This window comes from Phyllostomus discolor, chromosome 5 (genome assembly GCF_004126475.2).
Source record: "Phyllostomus discolor isolate MPI-MPIP mPhyDis1 chromosome 5, mPhyDis1.pri.v3, whole genome shotgun sequence".
In the NCBI taxonomy this organism is placed as follows: Eukaryota; Metazoa; Chordata; class Mammalia; order Chiroptera; family Phyllostomidae; genus Phyllostomus; species Phyllostomus discolor.
In genome coordinates, this window is record NC_040907.2 from 20,544,678 (window position 1) to 20,555,161 (window position 10,484).

Sequence of the window (10,484 nt, forward strand, 5' to 3'; positions counted from 1 at the left end):
TTGCCATTTGCAGGGCAAATCTGGGGAGGTCATGGGAACTCCTGAAAAAAGACAGCCTGTTCGAGATGTTTCTAGCCAGAGTGTGAGCCGTGGCCAGGCTATTGCCCCAGATTAATCAGCTAAGTAGAGCACATTGACAGAAACTCAGGCACTGTTTTTATTCATACTCTGTTAAGATGCCTGATTTAGTTGTTCACTTGTCAACCTCTAAAGCCTACCTTGGCCCACCTCAGGATAGCCAGTCTTTTCCCCCCAGCCCCATCTCCCAGGCCTCGCTAGGCACCATGTGTGAGAACTTGAGATAAAAAGCATTTGGGTTGAAATACGGGGTTAATTCTTTTCTAGGGTCTTCTGACTCCTGCAGGTTCATGCTTGCTGTTCATGGCCCCACTTCAGTTACAAAATGGTTGCTACCCATCTCTCAGGCTCTCTAGGGTTAAAATGTAGGAAACAAATTGCATTTGCCTTTGAGAAAGAGAAATATCTACACTCTAATATGATTCTTCAGAAGCTCCTCTCCAAATACCAGTACACATGGTCCCTTTTATTCATTTTTCTTAACATAATCACTCATAAATCAGAACACCTACTATGTGCTCCATAGACACTGGAGAGTCGGTGGCAAATGAACAAGCTAAAATTGGTCCCTGGCCTCATGGAGGTTACAGTGTGTTTGGGGAGACAGGCACTAAACAGATAGTACTCTCACAAATAAATAACATCAGTTGTGATCATCAGGGCTGAGGAAGAGGAGGAACAGGGTGCTGTGAGGGCGCAAAGCAGGGAGGTAACCTAATGGGGGATTTCCTTGAGGAACTGATGTTTAAGCCGATATGTAAAAGGAAGAGTTAGCCAGGTAGAGGGCGCTTGAGAGAGGGTTTGGGGAAAGGGCATGGAGCACATTCTAGGCAAAGGGTAGGACTGAGGCAGGTTGAAGGTGAGGTAAGAATCAGGACCTTGGTCATCGCTGAACACCATTGAATCCCCGAGTGAGGGATGGGGAGAATGACAAGATTAGACTTCTGCTTTTTAAATTTCATTTGTTCCTGAGTAGAGAATGGGTTATAGTCCAGGCAAGAAATGAAAAAGACCTCTAGTAGGATGATGGAAGCGAAAGTATGGAGAAATAAATGGATTCAGGAACTTTTAGGAGAGAGAATGAGTATCATTTGGAGGTTGACTAGATGTGGGAGAATGGGAGGGCCGTTTTTTAAAAGATGGAGAGATCAGGGCCCCACCCTGTGCCACAGGCCTAGGATGTATCTCTTCGGTGGATAACCCTGACTATTTGGGACTGGGATGAACCCCCCTCATAAGGCCAGAAGAGAGGGACCCCATAAACCTAGCACTGAGGTACTAGAAGATGCCTATTTCCCCATTTCCTTTCTTCCAAAGTCTTTTAAAAGCTCTTTATTCATCTGTATCTTTTTCACATCTCTGGGGGAGCAGAAAGCATTTTACCCTTCGCCCGAGGTCCCAAAACTCATATAACTAAAAGCCGAAAAGTTTCACTTGATCCTGCCCAGGATCACTCAGCTCAGGCATGGTCCAGCCTGGGACATGGCAGGGGTGAGGGTCCACTTGCCTGACTGACATGAGAAGAGAGCTCATAGGCTGTGGGCTTCTCTTTTCTACTCGTCTGTGCGCCTGGAAACCTTGTACTGCGTGAAACAACTGCAGTTACACTGCAGGGTGGGGAGATTCTAAAGGAGGCAGCCTGGCCCTGTGGGAGGCTGGGAAGACTCCTGATATGGCAGCTTCATGTTTCTTAATTTTCTGCCTGTGTCTTTACAGCTATCCAAGGACTCTGGAAACCAAACCGGGAGAGCTGCCTGCTGTGTCAATGCTGGCCTGAGGGCATTTGCTGAGCACAGAGAAACCCAAGAGAGATCAACAGTCTTGTCTCACCCACCTCTTTGATCTGTCTGATTACCCACAGAAAGCCAGCCAGGATCCCCTAAGAGTTTCTAGGCCCAGAATGGAGTGCTCAGGGCTGCAGGGGACTGTGATACTCACAGTTAAACATGCTCAAAACTTGAAAGAGTTGAAGGGAACTAACAGTATGCTCAGTATGGCATCCTAAATCTGAATAAACTGGCAACTCCTACTGTGTCATTCCCAATTTGCCTGCTCCCTGTTAGCCTCCAGCAGATCTGGCTAGAACAGCCTACCAATACCCACCCCCCACCTCCTATTTCCCTTCCTGCCACACCTGTGTTGTGGGTGCCAGCCTGGGAGCTCTTGGACACTTCCAGAGGGCTCCTGGAAGGAGACTGGTCACCACCTCTAATAGGCTGAGGAATGTCAAGTGGGAAGGTTCATTTATTTAGGGCAAGTTATTTAAACTCTGCACCTGTTTTTCTCTTCATTGTTGATTACTAAACTTGTTCAAAAAGCTCTTGAAGGGTAGGGCTTTCTCTGTACTGTATCACTTCCCCAGCAAATATCCAGCACTGAGGGGCTCAATAAAAGTTTGGTCAAGTGATGAGTGGTCCCACTCTGGTAGCTTCTATCAACTTTGGGAGAGAGCCAAAGCCACCACTGGATAGCCCCCACTTTCTTCCAGTTATGTTAGGCTACTAGCTATTTACCCTTAGGTTTCCTCTTGAAGAATTGGAAGGTCAGCCATTTGAGACAGACTTTTGGTTTCTTGTGACCTAATGTCCTAGGTTGGTTTTACACTGAGCTTCCTGGGAGGTTAGGGACCTATCTTACTGCACTCTTCCCTTAATGCCTTTGGTTGTTTACCCTAACTAGGGGTCAAGGGGAGGGGCTGAGTCTGGGAAGAAAGCCTATCTTTTTTTTTAATTGATTGATTTTAAGGGGAAGAGAGAAACATTGATTTGCTGTTCCACTTAATTTATGAATTCATTGGTTGATTCTTGTATGTGCCCTGACTGGGGATTGAACCCACAACCTTGGTGTATATCGGGACAACACTCTAATCCACTGAGCTACCTGGCCAGGGTGAGCCTGTCTGCCTTTTAACTGGGCCTGTGGCATTCTAATCTTAGATATATTCTTAGCAGGAAAGGGATATTGAAATCAGTTGATTTACTTTGGGCAAGTTATTTAACCCCTGAACACATTTTTATCTTCACTACTGATTACTATAAATAATACCTAATAATTTATTGAATGCTTAGTATGTATCAGGTACTATGTCAAGCATTTATATTTACTGTTTCACTTAATCCTCCAACCCATTATACTCATTTCACATATGAGAAAACAGAGGTTCAGGAAGAGAAATAAACGTACCTAAGGTTAAAAAAAAGTGAGCTATTAGATTTTCATAGTCCCTGCTTTTGACCTGTTTGTGCCTCTTCTAGCCACAACTACTTTGAAGCAGTAAAGCATTGTGTTGGTGTGAGAGATTTGTTAAGGACGACAAACTGTCAGGTTTACCCAGAACTGAGAGGTTTCCTGGGATGTAGAACTTGGGGTGCTGAAACCAGAAACGTTCTCAGCAAATTAATACGGGTTTGTCACACCTGCGTTTGCACCGAGACTCAGCCCAGGATTGCCCGCTGAGGCGGCAGTTTCCTTGGTTTCTCAGTCTCCTAGGCCTTACCTTTTGACCAGAGTTCTCCAGCATTGAGAACCTGTTTCAGCTCAGCAGGCAGAGGTGGAGTTTGAGCTTTGATTTTGATAACACCCTGGTCACAGATAAATGGAGCCACAGAGCTTGCTTTGGGGTCACTGAGAGGCCAGTACTAAGTTCCTAGGCAGCTGTGTGCTCCAAATACAGGGTATCTACTTGGGAGCCAAGGAATTTTACAGAAAACACGGATCTGGATTCAAATCCTAGCCCATCACTTGCTGTGTATTTTTCTGGGCCTCTTTACACCATAAAAGTAGCATAATAATCTCTGCCCATTGAATGGGATCTAAGAAGCAAATGGAATGTGTGTGTGGTCTATATGTAATACCTCTCAACACTTGAATTTTCTTCCTCTTCTTTTCTGACTTGTTTTTCTTACCCCGTGCCTGTCACCTGTCACATCTATCACATACAGACTCCTCCCTCCTCTCGTTAACACTTACAGCCTTAGGGAGCTTCCTTGGAGAGCCCTGATCTATTGGGCATGGCCCATGCACCCAGCCACTCGACATGTCAGTCACCTCCCCTGCAAGCAAAAAAGGAATGACATCAAACTTTCCCCTCCCCCCATCGGAAGTTTCTGGACTCAAGCCATAAATATTTTAGCTGGGCTTTTCTTTGGCTGTTGCCAGGTTGATGGGCTCTCAGGGGACTGGGGTGGGAGTTTGGGGGCGGGGCCGGCAGCCTGAGGCCTAGCAGCAGAGCTGGCCCTGGAAGGGCAGTAGGAAGCCTGGCATAGAGCCTGTGCTTGCTGTGGCAGTCCTGAAGGCTATTGCTCTGCTGGCCTTCCTTTCCCCGGCCCCTCAGAGCCACTCCTGCCTGTTTCCAGGCCCACCCCTGCCCTTAAGTGCTATTTGATCTTGGGTAAATTGCTAAATGTCTCGGTTTTCATTTTAACATCTGCAGCGCACACACGCACGCACACACACACACACCTGCTTTGCTCAGTGCAAGTAAGTGGAGAAGACAAAGGTTCTGTAAAAAATCATGAAATGCTAGGTCAGTAAGTAGTCATGATTGGAGAAGCTAGGCCCTGTAACCCTTTCGTGTAGTCCTGAAGGCTGGAGTCCCCGGGCAATGTCAGATATGGCACTGCCTCCCCTTCTCCCCACTTCCTCACACTGTGGCCCTGCCCCTCTTCTAAGGTTCCCACGTCTAGCCAGATTACCTGACCTGGCATCAGATAGTCTAAGGAGTTGGGCTTAGTGGCTTGTAAGCAGAGTTGGTGAAAGCCCTTTTTACTTGAGATACAGAAAAATTCAGGCCCCCAAACTAGATCTGGCCCTCCTCCTCTAGCCCCCACCCCTCCCCATCCTGGAAATCTTACACCTGGCTAGCCGCTACCCTCTAGGTTGTAACAGTGTGCCCCCACCCCTAGGTCTAAGGGAAAATGGGACCAGAAGGGGATCATGTGTACCCAGGCCCCACCCCTACCATTGTGAAGCTCGGGGATTCCACATCCCTACTCACACTCGCCCACCACAATTTTCCTGTTGAGCTGGGACCTCTGATTTCTTTGTATTGAGCTCCCTCTGGTGGTTGTTGATATGTACCTTGCAGGAATATAAAATCCCAAAAGTGAGACAGGTTTGGGAGGGTTTACTCTATACCAAGAAGAAGGGTTTTGTCTCCCAACTCTGAAGAGAGTCATTACGTTTCTCTCTCTTTTAAGACGTTTATTTGTTTATCTTAAGAGAGGGGGAAGGAGAGAGGAAGAAAGGGAGAGAAACATCAATCGTTTGCCTTTTGCATGCCCTAACTGGGACCTGGCCCACAACTCAGGCATGTGCCCTGACCAGGAATCGAATTGGTGACCTCAGTTTGTGGGATGACACTCAACTCGCTGAGCCACACCAGTCAGGGCCATTCCTTTTTTTTTCTCTCTCCCTGAACAGGTTTCATTACACAGAGGGCCTGGGGCTTAGTCCTTCTTGGCTGCTGCCTTCCTCATGACTGCAGGGACATTGCTCAGGTCCTCTCTCTTCCTCTTGGCACAGATGTGTGCCCCCACCCTTTTCTTGATGAACTTCAGGGCCCTCTTGTCCTTAGAGACCTTGAGCAGCTCCATGGCACGCCACTCATAGGGGACAAAGCCACACGCCTCTCAGATATTGCCCCGAGTGAGCTTGGTGTGCTGGGTAAGGTGCCCGCAGCAGCGGCTGTATCTCGGCTTGCTCATGTTCTTTGTCACTCCGCAGTCCTTGTCGAGGCCCACGGCTGTGGGGCAGTGGAGACCCCTGGCTGCTGCTCCTCAATGGCTGTTGCGGGGGAAGGGCTGACACCTGGCAGAACTTTCCCATTTCTTATATAGGATGTTCCGACCATCTCTTTGCTTCTCTGTCATTAATCCTCACAATTCAATGAGATAGAAATTACCCTCATTTTACAGATGAAACAAGCTTAGGTAGCTGAAACCAACTTCAAACTCTTTAACGTACATAATATTCAAGATCCTCAAGTGATATAAACTTAACCTCTTTTTCCAGCTTCATCCTCAGTTACTCTCAGGCCAAAACGGACCTGCTCTTCTGGAACGCAACCTCTGGACCTTTACTCATGTTCTTCCCCTCTTTGCTGCTTCCCATCAGTACATTACCTAACAAAATCCTCTATTTGAAAAACTGAAGAAAATTGTTTAAAAGCTTGCATATATTATCTTTGTAATAAGTATAAGATATGGAAGGCAAATGTCTGGATGACAAGGGGTGGGTGGGGCCTAGGATTCCGGAGGGGAGACTGAAGTATACATGAAGTGAGCATGGTCCCGGAAATTAGAATTTCCGGACAATCACCTGGATTGTCTCTTGCAGGCTCTCGTAGTAAAACTCTGATGTAAGTATTCTTCTTTAAAGAATGTTGTTGATAGCCCTGGCCAGGTGGCTCAGTTGATGGGAGCATCGTGCTGTGCACCAAAGGGTTGCCGGTACAATCCCTGGTCAAAGCACATGAACTAGAGACAGCCAATTGATGTTTCTTCCTCACATCGATGTTTCTCTCTCCCTTCCTCTGTCTCTCAAATCAATAAGCATTATCTTCAGGTGAGGATTAAAAAAGAATAGAGTTGGCATACAATATTAGTTTCAGGTGTACAGCATAGTGAGCAAGTCAACGTTGAAATACCTCACAAAATGATTACATTGAGCTTAGTAACCATCTATCACGATACAAAGTTATTACAATATTAATGACTATAGTTCCTTATGCTGCACATCATATCCCTGTGACTTAATTATTTTATAGTTAGAATTTGTATCTCATTCCCCTTAACCTATTCCCCCCACCCATCCCCCTACTCCCCTCTGACAACCATCATTTTGTTCTCTACAAATCTGCTTCTATTTTTTAAAAAACTGTTTGTTTGTTTGTTTGTTTGTTTGTTTGTTTGTTTGTGGAAGGGAGGGAGGGAGAGAAACATTAATGTGTGGTTGCCTCTTGCCACTGCCCCTACTGGGGACCTGGCCCACAACCCAGGCATGTGCTCTGACTGGGAATCGAACAAGTGACCCTTTGGTTCACAGGCCAGTGCTCAGTCCACTGAACCACAACAGCCAGGGCAAGTCTGTTTCTATTTTGTTCATTTCTTTTTTTTTTAAATAACATTTTTAATTTTAATTGTTATATTTTGTTCATTTCTCTTGTTTTTAGATTCCATTTATAAATGAAATGATACAGTATTTGTCTTTTTCTCTGATTTCATATAGTACATTACCCTCTGGGTCCATCCATGTTGCAAATGGCAAGATTTTGTTCTTTTTAATGGCTGAGTAATATGCCACTGCATATCACACCATCTCTATCCATTCCTTTATCAATGGACAACTTAAGGTTGTCCCATATCTTGGCTATTGTAAACAATTCTGCAGTGAACATAAGGATGCCTACATCTTTTCGAATTAGTGCTTTCATTTTCGGATAAATACACAAGGATGAGTTGCAGGATCATTCTATTTTTAATTTTTTGAAGAGCTTCCAACCTGTTTTCCGTAGTGGTTGCTCTCATTTACATCCCCGCCAGCAGCGCACGGGGTTCCCCTCTTCCCTGCAGATGTAACTCTCCTTGCTGGCAGAAGAAGGTGAGAACAAATCCCAGGACAGCTGGGTCAGAGCTGCAGGTGACACTTCTTCAAAGTCTGGGATCTTAAAATTACACTAGTTTTCTTTGCACTTCATAATATATCCATGTTTTAACAGTAATAGTTAATAGTTAAATGATACTATGTACCAGGCACTGTTCTAAGTCCTTTACACAAACTAACTTAACTTTTACCGTAATCCCGTATGATAGATACTGATACTACCTTCATAGTTTGAGGAAGCTGAGGTACAGAGAGGTTGAGTAATCCTAAGGTCATGCAGCTAGTAAGTGGTAGAACCAGGATTTGAATTCATTTAAGTCTGGCTCCCAGAAGGTGCTCTGAATAACTACACTTGGGTATTGAAAATATTGCCTTACATTTCCATGAACTAAACAGCACTGCAGAAAGCAGTATTGTGTTTTGCCCTGTGGTTTCAGCACCTCCACTGTGTACCACCAAAGGTCTGCATATTCCAGGTTGAAAACTACTGATCTAGAGGACAGACATGCCAGCCATGGCCCCAGAATAACATGATCAAGGAAGAGATTCTAACTCCTGACACCCAATGACACAGAACTGGCCTAGAGCCAGTGGCATTTCCTCAAAAATCCAGTCTCCTGGAAGAGCCAATAGAGAGCAAGTTATCAGGAAATGAAGACACAGAGAAGGGAAGTGAGGGCTTTAAGGTCACGAAACAGCTGAGATGTGTGGCCTCAGATTTGGAGAACAGAACCCAACCAACATCCTGCCGTCTTATAATTATTTTCCCCAGAGGGCCTGTATGAAAAGACTACATAGACCTTTATATTTCTGCTAGAGACCGATAGAAGTGTATGTTCTGGATTGTTTCAGACGCAGTTGTCAGATATCAAACACAAACTGGCTTTTTGTAATAGGAAAGTCCACAAAGGCTTCAGATATCCTTGTGTTTCCTTCATTGTCTGTTAAGTTCTCCATAAAAGTAGCAATATACCCACCAAGAGTTCTATACTTACATCCTATTTGCTTAGCCATTCCAGAAGTTAAAATTATTTCCCAATAATTCTAGCAAAGATCCTAGAACTGCATCTCATTTGGCTTGCAGCAGGTCACTGCCACACCTTCCCCCCGCCTTCCTCCAACCCGTCACTGTCACTGGGGTGGCAGGGGTGGAACGCTTTAATGTACCAGGCCAGGGCCATCTACCCATACTGGAACTGCGCCACAGTGAGGCACCTGCACAAAACTGCAGGAACTGAGTGGAAGAAAGAGTAGTCCCCAAGAGAAAATCAGTGTTCTTACCAGAAGAAGAAGGAATGAACAGGTGCTGGGCAGGCAAAACCAATAGTCAACCTGTACAAGGTGGGCAAGAGCCGCAGGTAATGGGTCACATGCATAACAGTTCATTTGAGGGAACTCTTACCCTCGGTGGTATAAATGCCCTAAAATCAATTTGGCAAGTATTTCCTGAGTATTCACCATGTACAACATCCAGCGCTTTCCACATAATAAATGCAGAGCAAGATGTTCCTCTGACAGCACCTCCAGTAAGACAGTTACCAGACTCAAGCTATTGCTTCCTCACATAGGGGTGTAACAGTCAAACTCCCCTTCATCCCTCAGAAACCAGCTCTGATTTCATCTCCCGCAAAGCCGCCTCTTGCCTACCACCACTGTCAGAGTTAGTTACCTTCCATCTACCCCTGAACTTGGTACATACTAATAACAACACACTGTACCATAAATTGATTCTTCTCTTTGTCTCCTCCAGTAATAAGGGGCATCTCTGTATCCCTAGTGTCCATGATATATTAGATGCTCAATAAAGCTTATTGGCCTGATTTAAAATCAGTTCCCAGGTATGGCTTGTCCTCAGGCTTCTATAGAATATTCCTAAAACCATTTAGCTTCCCTCCCCAGTTGGCCTTCCTTTCAAGAGTCAATTTGCGCCCTGGCTGGCGTAGCTCAGTGGATTGAGCGCGGGCTGGGAACCAAAGTGTCCCAGGTTCGATTCCCAGCCAGGGTACATTCCTGGGTTGCAGGCCATAATCCCCAGCAACCTCACATTGATGTTTCTCTCTCTCTCTCTATCTCCTTCCGTTCCCTCTCTAAAATAAATAAATAAATAAAATCTTAAAAAAAAAGAGTCAATTTGCCATTATCTCAATTCAACTGAATTAAAAGTTACTTTGAATACCCGTCATATGCCAGGTAGTATTATGCTTTGAGGATTCAGAAATTAACGGGCTACATTTCAAACTCTAAAGGGGCCAAAACCAGTTCTTCTACCAGAATTTCTTTGGCTGGGAAAAAAATCTTTGTTCCAGTTTCTATTCTGCTTTGTTGCCTGGTCATTCTCCTCCCTCTCCCCAGCCCCCACCACTTCCAGGCCTTTTTTCCCTAGAAAGGGAGCCCTGACTTGGTGTAAAATTTCTAACAGATGTGTATGTGTGGGATTAAACTCTGTGTTTCCATTTACCTAAGCTAAAAACCTTGGAGTAATCTTTGGCCTTCTCTTCCACTATCTGTCAACAAATCCTGTTGACTTTCACTTCAAATCCCAAATCCAATCATGTCTTACCTCACTCAATCTGGTACTACCCATTAACATCTCTTCCTAAGGTCATTGCCATAGGGTCATGTCTGGTTTTGTTTCCAACCTTGTGCCCCTACATTCTATTCTCACAGAGCAGGCCACAGTGAGTCTTTAAACATGGAAGTTCAAACCCTCCAACTGCTCCCCATCTTACTTAGAATAAAGCCACACAATCCTCTATGGTCCATCCTTTCTCATTCTATTCAAGCCACACTGGCCTTCTTGCTGT

The 10,484-nt window shown here is 45.2% G+C and overlaps 1 protein-coding gene and 1 pseudogene across 1 annotated transcript in view; one reads left to right on the forward strand and one right to left on the reverse strand.

Annotated features, from left to right (window-relative positions):
- KHDRBS1 (KH RNA binding domain containing, signal transduction associated 1) overlaps positions 1 to 2,485 on the forward strand; it is a 35,653-nt gene extending 33,168 nt beyond the window's left edge. The window contains exon 11 of the transcript XR_004903123.1: positions 1,795 to 2,485. The gene's annotated coding sequence lies outside the window, so the exon portion shown is untranslated. The remainder of the gene's footprint in view (positions 1 to 1,794) is intronic.
- Positions 2,486 to 5,489: 3,004 nt separating this feature from the next.
- Positions 5,490 to 9,356, reverse strand: LOC114496891 (annotated as a pseudogene).
- Between the last annotated feature and the right edge of the window lie 1,128 nt (positions 9,357 to 10,484).